At 33.0% G+C, this 11,916-nt stretch overlaps 1 long non-coding RNA gene and 1 pseudogene across 4 annotated transcripts; one reads left to right on the forward strand and one right to left on the reverse strand.

Moving 5' to 3' along the window:
• Nucleotides 1-213: 213 nt before the first annotated feature.
• On the forward strand, nucleotides 214-2,544 carry LOC108806908 (uncharacterized). 4 transcript variants are annotated; one of them, XR_008936119.1, is made up of 7 exons: nucleotides 214-528; nucleotides 698-813; nucleotides 941-1,155; nucleotides 1,242-1,353; nucleotides 1,525-1,620; nucleotides 1,725-1,786; nucleotides 2,253-2,544. It is a non-coding gene; the product is annotated as an uncharacterized LOC108806908 (long non-coding RNA). The 4 variants fall into 4 exon arrangements; XR_008936118.1 differs by having other exon boundaries at nucleotides 215-513; XR_001942612.2 differs by lacking the exon at nucleotides 2,253-2,544 and adding an exon at nucleotides 1,961-2,221 and having other exon boundaries at nucleotides 214-813.
• Nucleotides 2,545-4,539: 1,995 nt separating this feature from the next.
• On the reverse strand, nucleotides 4,540-5,722 carry LOC108808785 (serine acetyltransferase 2-like; annotated as a pseudogene).
• Between the last annotated feature and the right edge of the window lie 6,194 nt (nucleotides 5,723-11,916).

Here is an 11,916-nt window from a genome sequence, read left to right on the forward strand (position 1 = left end):
AATAAAGATAAAAGAGTTAGTTATTTTTAAGAAGAAAATAGTATAAGTAAGTGTGTGTTGATTATCTTCCTCTTACATGTAATCCCCGTTTGTGAAGGAAATTTCTAACTATTACATCGCCTTTTGCTTTCCAAGTCTAAAGAGACACCTGACACGTGGATGTTTACCCACCGTGAGATAAACAAAACCAAACCAGAAATATCTGGATCAATGGCTTCTCTTCGAATTATTACAATCACACAACACACAATATCTTCCTTTTTCTTCGAATCTTATGTATATATCAAACAAGTATTTGAAAATTCAGGCCAATCGGAGAAGCTACAGCTACGACCATGAAATCCACCGGAAAATTCACAAGCTGTGAAATCCGGTATCATCCCGTCACAAGAAAACATTGACAAGTTTTTTTTGAGAGGTCCCAACATTTACTTTATTAAAGTTTGAATCTTGGAACATGAATCTTTTAAGTTCTCTCGGTATCAGACGAAATCAAGGCTGAAGATAGTTGATGTGAGCCTTAATTGCGTATGCATTTTTGTGTTCCCTTCTCTTCAGTTTAAGCCTATTCTATTTTCGTTTTTTCATTTTATAAAAAAGCATTCCAGATGCTGCGTATGAGTGTGTGAGCTCAGCTTGCTTGATGAATTGCGTGGCAATTGGTTACCTTTTTGATTAAAAGAGATCGTGCTTTTAGATCCTATTTGCAGGCTTACCTCTGGCCACAACAACCAAGGCGATGGCTCAAGATTTCAAACCCCATTAATATGTTTCCTGTGCAAGCTTTTCTAGCTCATCTTCCTGTCTCTCCAAGTAAGCTGACCTCAAAATGATGCAGACTACTACTACTAGCATGATCTGTTACAAAACATGATGCAATAATAAAGTTAAGAATTATTTTTCCTCTTTGACAAATTTACGGTGATATTTTGAAACACAGATTTGTGAGGGAATGACAACACACGTGGGGTTCATACGTCTGCCAATCATAGCTTCAAGACAGAAGCAGTACTGAAAAAATGAAGTTAAGAAGAGAAACATTTTTATAAAGTGAGACCCTTTGTATCATGCACAATGAAGTATATGAAGAAGAGAGACAGAACGCATATCACCCCAATTCACAGATCAGTACTCAAGCCCTGCAGAAAATAACAGGTGTGAGCTAAAACCTTCAAAAATTGATTGTTCGTATTTATAGTGATCTGTAGCTCAGAAGTCAGAAACAATATTTAATACTCCAGATGGTCAGCTAAGAACTAAATGGGGACCCTCCAGAGGGAGCGTCTCGATAAATCTGCAGTGCAGGTCCAAGCCATGTTCAGGTCTATGAAAGCTCAAGAGGAAGAAGCTCATGTAAGATTATGTTTTGATTTTTTCATTTTCCGAACCTCTCAGTTTATAAACACACACACAAACACTAAATGATAGTTGAATAAACATAGAGTCCTCTCAGTGTAGAAAACACACACACACACACACACACACACACTAAATGATACTTGAATAAACAGAGTATTTGTTTAGGGTGTGATGCAGTATTAAAGTTGGAGTATAAGTGTGCAACATAGACTACTGGTTTCTGTCTTTTTGTTGAAACAGCTTCTCAGACTTGAGATCAAGGTATTGTTTTACTATATTCATGTTGTATTTTGTAGATTTCTTTTAGATCATTCACTATGGTTTTGACTGTGTTTAATGATTCAATGTATGTTTTCTTGAATCAGAAAGAACTATCTCAAAGATTTGAGAGAGTGAAGTCTGTGGATCTGCATCATATAGAACCATGGTAATTTCAAGCATTTGATTATGCTCTCATGCAGCTTACTTGTAGTGATTGAAACACAACTTTAGACCACTTGGTATCCTTAATTTTTTGGAGTAACAGCAAGTTTGTTACTTTTATAGTTTTTACTTATATTTTCTACTACTCATGATTGGGAATTGATATCACATTTTGCAGGTTTCTAGCAAGTTTCTGTTCTGAAACTGTGTATTTTGGAACTATCCGACACATAATTTTATTTTCTTTATCTGTTTTCATATGCACTATTATTCAATAGAAAAAAGTTGCCATGAGTAGTGACCAAAATTGCAATTGGAAGTTATTTTTTATGTATTCTATGAGGTTTCTTAAAAGAAAAGACAAGGCCAAAATTCTTAACTTAAAGTCATTGTTGGTCTATGTTTTAAATATCAAGTTTTGGTAATGATTTATTTAAAATGTTTGTTCTTTACATGTGCGGCTACAAAAGTGATAGAACTTGATCAACCAATACTCTCGGGCTTTGGACAGAAAGAGAAGAGACACAGACGCCACCATGAGTGAATGCCAGAAGTGTAGCAAGCCGGCGTTGCCAAATTATCTTTCCCTGCATTACAAACTCGATGCATTTACCATTTCCCTTTTGTTTTGTTTTTCATGTTTCGCTTTTTATTAAAAAACTTTCTGCAACCTAGATCGGGAGCAATGCTATTTATATCTTTGCAAACATGAAACAACTGTCTGATATTTTTCAAGCTTGGATATATTCACAAGTACCTCGATTCCCATACCTATGCTTGGATATATATTCATATTCAAGTATTACACAAGCCAGTGACTTCAGAAAGTAACATTTACCCCCATAGTATTTAGGGGTACACAATGGGCCTCCAGTAACCCATTTAAAAGTCTATTACGATAGCCGGTTACATGTTTCGGAGAAAACTAAATGTACTGAGATAGGCACCATCTACAACTCGACCCATTTTTAAATCATCACTTGTACATTAAAAGGTAACAATGATAACTAAAATAATCATTACCTGCTTAAACTATTTTTTTTATAAAGCATGATTACAAACTATATCAAACAGAAAAAAATAGTCGACCTGTCGTACTTGATGATATAGATTTGTTTGAGTTTAATTCACCGCAACTTTTTGATGTTATTATTATTGCATCGTTTTAAACAACTACAGATCCTAATAATTATAGGCACTTATGAATACCTCCAACAATGGTTTGTAAAGAAATTCTTCAGTTTAAAGAAAAAGAAAATAATTAGAAAAATAAGAGAGAATGCACTTAAGACTATCATTAATCTCAGTCTCTTAGCTGAGATTCTTAGCTTCTCTTTTGATTTTAACTGAAACCCACAAGTGTACATCAGATATTTGAGTTGAAATGTAGTAACCAAAAGACAAATGATAAGTAAAAGTACCTAGCTTATTAGGCTTTGCAATGCAAGAGCTAACAGTGACCGCCCTTGGTTCCACAACTTATGTGCAACCCTGTATGCTTGCAAAGCATGATAGCCCTGTACAACAACAAAATAGTTCCATTTGAGAGAAGAGATGTGGAACGACCCTTGGCTCTCCTTCAGCGAGCAACGCAGACCTTTTGAACCAGTACCGGAGCAATATCAAACGCTATGTGTCGCTGACCTATTCCTACCAAATTCAACAGAATGGGATTTAGGAAAACTGGACCTCATCCTACCATTCCACAAAGAACAAATCCAACGTATACGACCAAGCAAACATGGACTACCTGATGAGCTTGTATGGCTCAAGAACCCGTCTGGGGAGTACTCTACATGCTCAGGCTACCTGACACTCTCAGAGGAGAGAGAGGGGGACACTCCTATGGTTCAAGCGACTCCTTGTAACTGGCTTGCAAACGTTTGGAATATAAAAACAGCTGAAAAAGTGAAACTGTTCATTTGGAAATCGTTACAAAATGCATTACCTGTTGGAGAGCAGTTTGCTATTCGCAGCATTCCTATCTCCCCTCTCTGTAAGCGATGTAATACAGAAGAATCGATCCTCCATCTTCTCTTCCAATGCCCATACGCAGCGAAGGTCTGGGAGCTTGCTCCGCTAGCGACTACGATCAACACAGACTCCTTCACTACCTGTCAAGAGGCATGGGAGAGGGTAAGAAAAATCAGCTCTCTTCCTCCTTCTGGAATTGATGCAGGAACACTAAGCTCTTGGATTATTTGGTCACTATGGATCTCAAGAAATCAACTCACCTTCCAGAATCGCAATTTCACTCCAGAAGAAACCGTGCAAAAAGCCATAACTGATGCCCGAGAATGGATTCTGGCCCAACCTCCATCAACCTCAGTGCCGAAGCCTTTGATCAGATCGGAACCACCCCCTTCTCATGCTGGACTATGTCCAGTGTTCACCGATGCAGCTTGGAACCCTGCCTCTGGACAAGCAGGTCTTGGTTGGATTATTGATGATCCGGCTTCGCCATCTGAACACTCAGCGATCGCAGCCTTTGTCTCATCGCCCCTATTTGCAGAATCCTTAGCGGTCTTGGCTGCTCTAAACTCTGCTCTCTCTTGTGGGATCGACTCCATACTAATCCTCTCAGACTCTCAAGTTCTAATCAACATCATCAACCGTCGGGAGATGAACCTGGAGATCTATGGCGTCCTTCAAGATATCTACCATCTTCTTCCTGCATTCAAGTCGTCAAAGTTTATTTTTATTCCTAGATTGTCTAATTCTAAAGCTGATGCTGTAGCTAAACAAGCTTTATAGGCCTCAAACATTGCTTAGCCCACTAATGAAAATTTCAGTTTGAACAAAAAAAAGAGAGAAGAGATGTTTTAGCTTTAAAGACTCAAGTAGAGAGTTAGTTACCTTCAGATGTAAAATAGCAGAACTATAAAGCAGGGTCCCGGTCTTTAAATGCCTAGAATCATTGTTGAGACACATAAGAAAGAAAAACAGCAACATAGATCATGTCTTTTCACATGGGTATTATATTGAGTGTTTTTACCTGAATATCATGGCGAATCGATCTCTGAATGCCTTTGTCATGCATCATAACACCATTAAATATATCCAAGAGTTGAGTAGCCAACAAGGTTGGGTTTTGGAGACGGTTGGCTAGGACGAACCCTAAAGCTTGCTCTAAACACTCATGTGCTAAGATGTCAGCATACAAGAAGCTGCTCAAGATAGGCTCCTTCTCTGCCTATAACCACAACAATTTTCATCACTCCACAATTAAAAGCAGCAGCACCACCTATAGAAATGTCATAGAACAACACTAGCACTATTCTCCAACTTTCTTCCTCATATGAAACAATTTTCAATTACTTTGTTATTGGATGAAGTCTATGTGTGATGATATGATCATTGGAGGGATTGAACATTCGAGTCCTATGGTGGTCCGATTAAATGTCAAAGCTTTCAACAAAAGAAACAAGTTTGACTTATTCTAAAACCCTAATGAACACAGTTACTACTAAAAAACAAATTGTTCTGTAAAATCAAATAACAAAGTAAACTGAAACTGTAGATTGACACATGAAGACTCAAACCCATAACAAGAAGTCGATGATGCAGATAAAGTGAGTGAGAACCTCAAGCTTTGCTTCTTCTCTAATAGCATCCCAGATAGGATCGTAACCAGAGTCCAGCAAAACCGGGTCAAAACTCGAACTTATTCGTTCCCTTAGCGTAAACGGCAATACCCATCTCGAAAGGGAGCTCGTCGCCGTCCATATAAGAGGATCAATCACAAGTCTTGTGATTGGACAGAAGAGAGGTCAAGGAAGCAACTTTAAATATATATGATGATGATGATGATAAAGAGAGAGAGAAAACTGAGAAAAACCCTTTTAGTCTTTTTTATTTACTAAGTGGGTCCGGTCCTCTCATTCACTCTGATTTTCCTGATGGTCGTTGTGTTGTTTTGGTTGTGTCTCGTTGATCCAAAGTCTTATGTGTTGTGTCCAATGTCCACCGCTTTGAATGGTTGTATGATATCGTTTGCATTTATTTTTACTTCTGTTCTTTTTTGGCCTTATCTGGTTGCGACTTGCGACCGGGATCGAGTCCAAGTTCGTAATGGGTGATTAGGGTCTCCTAAACAAGATAATTGTTTATTTAATCAAGAGCGGGCACAAATTTTTGTTATATTGAATGTGGTCTTAATCGTCGTATTGGGGGGGGGGGGGGGGGGGGGGGGGTGTTGTAATATCAATCAACACACGAGAAAGACCACCACAAAACCACAAATGTTGTCAACTTGCAATGTTCTGCATAAAAGTATTTATATAACTGTACTAGGATGAACTCGCATCATTTTCTTTTATTATGTTCATTTACAAAATTTCAACCTTAATATTTCCCTACTTTCCTTTGTCAACCCGATATTTGGGTAAAAATCTGATTAATTCTTCAAAGAATAACTAATTTCTCATCCACATTTAAATATAATATACATTTATATTATCTTAATACCAATTATGAGTTTAATGTTTTTTAAGAAAAATATGTGAAGAATATATTTTTGTAGCCTAAGAAGATGAGATAAATCCAGCTAACGATAAAATTAAATATAGTCTTTTTTGCTTAGAACTTAAATATAGTCTAAGTGTTTATTATAACAAATAGTTGAAAAAAAATTGAATAGAAAAGAACTAAAATGAAAGAAGTAAAAATGGAAAACAATATGGCATATAGATGAAAGGTGGAATCAGAAAAGGAAATATAACAAAATATGAAGAGAAAAATAATCTGAAGGAAAAAAAAGAAATTTGACGGATCAAGAAAAAGTTGAATAAAAAGAAATGAAAAAAAAAAATATAAGAAGAAAAAAATGTGGAAAAGAGGGCAGAGGGTAAATTGAGCTGCGGTTGAGTGGGGGCATAAGTAAAGTTTGAACCAAATAAACTACCGAATATTTGGCTTCCCTTTAACATAAAATTAAATTGGAGATTTTAGTGGGGGCAGCTGCCCCCTTTCTACATAGTGTAGATTCGCCCAAATATTCAGTCACACTTGTGGTAATGATGATTGTTACTTAATTAAAAATCACTTGTAACTAATAATTTAATGACAATAAAATGAATTCTTGATCGTGTCGTGTCCTTAAGCCTCGAAACAGACACTTTCGGGTTTTTTTAATAAGAAGATACTATTCGAGAATTTAGTAAAGGGGTTTACACATTAAGTGAGATTCCGCAAGAGACAAGATGTGTAGACGATTCATAGGGTTGTAGAGTAGATTCTTATATGGCTTTTAAAGAGAGTGCTGTTGAGCATCAACGGGAGAATATACTCAGGCATTGTCCAAGGCAATTGGAATCATTTTAGATTGGTAGAATAATTGAATACTCTCTTTACATAAAAGAAACTAAAGAGCAAAGATTGATGCTGTTACATAGCACTGAAAATGAAAAAAAAATAAAGATTGAATATGTTGCTGAGATCTGTGTGCAAATCGGACTTAAATCGAAATGAGATAGGTGGAAAAAATAAAAGGCATTTGAGAATGCCTCTCATGTTGAAACGGAGACTCAGAGTTTGAGATTGGAGATGGTAGAAGAAGAAGAAAAGAAGGTGGTAGTGACCAGTACTCGAAGGTTCTTGAACGTCAAAGCGTTCTTACCACAAAGCTATGGTCACATTGCTCACTATAACGCCTACTGTTTTTTTAACGTTCAAAAAGGTGGACGCCTTTTTCTTCACCAACGGATTTAACCGTTTTTAAGCCCATATTGAGAACCTTATTACGCCTATTTTTTTCTTGTACATCCTCAAAAAACGTATCCAAACTTGCTTAATATAATTAATCTACAAATTAAGATCCAAGAAGAATGCATTTTTATTAAAAAACGATGAATTTAACCGTCTTTTAAGTTCTTATGTAAATTTTAGTTTGATTGAATCTATTTATTACAAAGAAAATGACATGAAACTACCAAGCATTAAATTTTGTTTCTTTTACTCTCAGACATGTCACCGTGTTGGTTTTTAGTACACCCTCTACATCTCTTTATATACAAAAAATTGAGAATGATGAGAAACAAAGATGAGGTAAAAATATTGAGCATGGTTCATATCATATTGGTTTCACATAATTGAAATGGAGATTTAAAGTATTGAAAACGACTTTCATAAGTTAAAAAAAAAATTAAAGACGTATTAAGCGTAAAGCATTGTATTGTAAAAGGGTTTGCTACCATTCAGTTATATATATATATATATATATATATATATATATATAAATAAAAATATATATAAATCAAGAGGTAAAGAAAGTAAATAAAGTATTGGAAAGCTATCGACATAAAAATCAACTAGTTACCTCGCACGGATCAATTAATTTCAATATCATCCTTTTAAAAACTAAAATTATATTTTTGTTTGCAAAAATCATAAATTGTAAAGCTTATCAACATATCAAAATAAATTATTTATTTTATCACATATTTTCTAAACATACATACGATGAGCATCCTAATTTTTATTTGATGGTGCTAACCAAATGTCTACAATTGAAAAATGAGAGTCTTTCGACTCTCTACCCATATGACAGCTTATGCGTAGTTTTATAAGTGCAAACTAAAACCTCGTAATATATGCTATAAGATTGTATTATTTTCACTATTCTAGTTTCTAGGTACATCGGTTATTTTATTTTTCCAATTATTGATTTAGTAAGTCTTCTAAAGAAAATCATAAAATGGTTTAATTTTATCTAATTATAGCAATAAATGTTTTTGTTGACTAGCATTTATTTAAACACATTTATTACAATTTCTTAGATCTTATACTTTTTTTCTTAGATTTCCTACACTTTCTGGTCAAAATAATAATACCATTCTCCATTTAATATTTAGTTACGTTATAAAGTTTCAAATATAATAACATTTGTAACAAAGTGTTAGTCAAATATTTAGTTTATATTTTTGGTAACTATTTGGTCACATATTCTATGGTTTTGAATTGTGGCCGAAAAATGAAGAAAAACAGTATTTTTTTTATTATTAATCAACTGTACCATTTATTAAAAAAAAATATTTTCTTTTATTTTCTAAAACTTTATGGTTGTAAAATTATACCTTGTATATTTGTGTCTTTTAACTTGAACTAGATTTTGTGTAAAATTTAATAATTGCATTTACACCTCTTAATTTATGGATACCGACGTTACTGAATCATGTTATAAATATTTTTATTGGATGTGGATTGAAAACGTTGTAATTACATAAAACACTATCCGATCTTTGTATAAATATATTGTGTAGGTCAAATTTATATTTAACTTTTTGCATGTTTTGTTTTATTTTATATTATATTGTTCATTCAAATAGTTTATTGTTCATATATTTTCACTAATATAAATCTAGTTTGGGATCTATATTAGTGTAATGGACTTAATACTTTCTCCGTTTCATTTTATTTGTCGTTTTAGATTTCGACACACATTTTAATAAAATATTTAATTTTATATATTTACTAGAAAAAATATCATTACCAATACACCTAACCAGATTTCAACCAATAGAAAATATATTAAAATAAAAAATTAATAAATTTTGCATTAAAATCATAAAACGACAATTATTTGAAACGAAAATTTTCTCTAAAACGACATTTAATTTGAAACGGGGTGAGTATTCATTAACATATAAATAGATCAAATGAGTATTTAATATTTAATACTAGATTAATAGTAATGTATTACTTGGTTGTTAGGCATAATATAATTAAAATTATTCCCTTTCAGAATAACCGATTGTCATATAACAGAAACATAATTTAATTAGGAAGGATCTTTATTGGTGATTTGTAACGCTTAAGTAGAAATTTAGATGTTGCTTGATTGTAGGCGTGATTCAGTTTAGAATATCTCTATTTTAAATATTAATCGATTGTCATATAACAAAAATATAATCTAATCAGGAAGTTTTGATTTTTTGGTAGTTCACACTTGATTAGGCACAATATAGTTGATTATAGGGAAGATATAATTGGGAATATTGATTGTGACAATATTTAGAAGTTTTAAATAAAGAAACTTATAGTAAGAGTATTACCAAAAAGCACAAAACAGATCAAACGTAATTAAAGAATTCGGCCAAACAAAACCTCAACTTTGCACGAATTGCCAAAACAAACATGAACTTTTGGGCTGACAAAAAAAACACTAAACTTTCATTGACTTTCTAATTAATTAACAATGTTTTCGTTGATTTGCTAATTTAGCACGCCGTCAGTTAACTTAACATACGTCGTTTATTGTTGTCGTTAAAGTAAAACGACGTCGTTTCAAATGATATGAAACGACGTCGTTTTATATGATTTGAAAAATAAAAACGAGTAGCCTCCTGGATTCGAACTCAGATTGGGTAGGACATATGACAAGGTGTTTTACCACTGAGCTAGTGGCACTTTCAATGTACTTACTAACATATTTAATTTTATTTTGGTACTCATTGAATATAGTTTTTTTTTCTAAAAACCTAAAAATATCTTTAAATTTTTAAAATTGAAAAAGGAATATTTTTATAAAATTAATTTTGAAATTAAAATTAAAAATAATTTTTTTTCTTAAAAAAAAAATAAAAATTAAAAAATTCAATATCCAGCTTAAAAAATTGAATTTTTTTTTTATAAAATATTTTTTTTTTTCTTAAATTTCGATTTTTAAGCTAGATATTGAATTTTAAAGATTTTTATTTTTTTTTAAGAATTTTTTTTTTCATTTTAATTTCAAAATTAATTTTATAAAAATATTTCTTTTTCAATTTTTTGAAATTTTAAAGATATTTTTAAGTTTTTAGAAAAAAAATTATATTCAATGAGTACTAAATAAGATTAAATATGTTAGTAAGTACATTGAAAGTGTTCTTAGCCCAGTGGTAAAACACCTTGTCATATGTCCTACCCAACATGTGTTCGAATCCAGGAGGCTACTTGTTTTTATTTTTCAAATCATATAAAACGACACCGTTTCAAATGAGATGAAACGACGTCGTTTTACTTTAACGACAACAATAAACGACGTATGTTAAGTTAACTGACTGAGTTTAGTGTTTTTTTTTGGCCAGCCCAAAAGTTCATGTTTGTTTTAGCAATTCGTGCAAAGTTGAGGTTTTGTTTGGCCGAATTCCCAACGTAATTATAGCTAATGTGCTATATATTCATTCCTTGACTGTATATATATAACAGAGCATTCTCAGTTTTCAAGACAAAACAAAACAAAAAAAAGGTTGAAAGAAACTAAGATGGCATTAGTTATGAATCTCTTATCTCTTTTATTCTTGGGAGTTTTAATTCATTCCGATCAAAGTTCCATGCCTCTCAGATCCTTCACGGTCAGCATAAACTTTAGGCACACATGTTTTCCGTATTTGATATATTTATTTAAGTCAACATCGTTTTTCTTATATCGTGTATGAGTTCATCTTTCTTTTTTCATTTGCAGATAGGTGGAAATGTAACATATGACTGCATAGAGATTAATATGCAATCAGGACTTGATCACCCCTTACTCAAAAACCATACAATCCAGGTGCATGGTTTTAAAATTTGGTCTCTTACATACACTTATTGAGAAATGTTATTTTTAACATGACTATATCTTCACTCTTCTAATTTTTTTTTTTTTTTGAAAGATGAAACCATCAGTTTCATGGACTGAATCAAAAAGTCAAATTGGCATAAACAAAGAACAGAAACAGAAAATCCCATGTCCAGATGGAACCATTCCTGTGTGGAGAAATACAAAAGAATTCTTCACCAACACTCAAGTTTTGGCCGAGAAGCATGTCCATCCGCTATCAGCTGATAGTCCTGGAACACATGTAACACATTCAGTTTCCTTCTAGCTCCTTACATATCATATATTCTATATGCATATTTTTAATATACATACATACACATATGTCACACAATGGTCACTATAAACTTTCACTTTTGTTAGACTGCTGGAATACGGTCACACAATGGTCCATATCGTGGTGTAGAAGCTTGGTTTGAAGCAGAAAAAGTATACATCGCAGAAGATCAAGCCTCATATGGTCAAATATATATAGGCAGTGGATTGAAAAATGAAGTCAATTATATCTCAGCGGGTTGGATGGTAGGTTTACATTTTATTTTATTTTTTCTTTTAAT

Source organism: Raphanus sativus, chromosome 6, assembly GCF_000801105.2.
Source record: "Raphanus sativus cultivar WK10039 chromosome 6, ASM80110v3, whole genome shotgun sequence".
Lineage (NCBI taxonomy): Eukaryota > Viridiplantae > Streptophyta > Magnoliopsida > Brassicales > Brassicaceae > Raphanus > Raphanus sativus.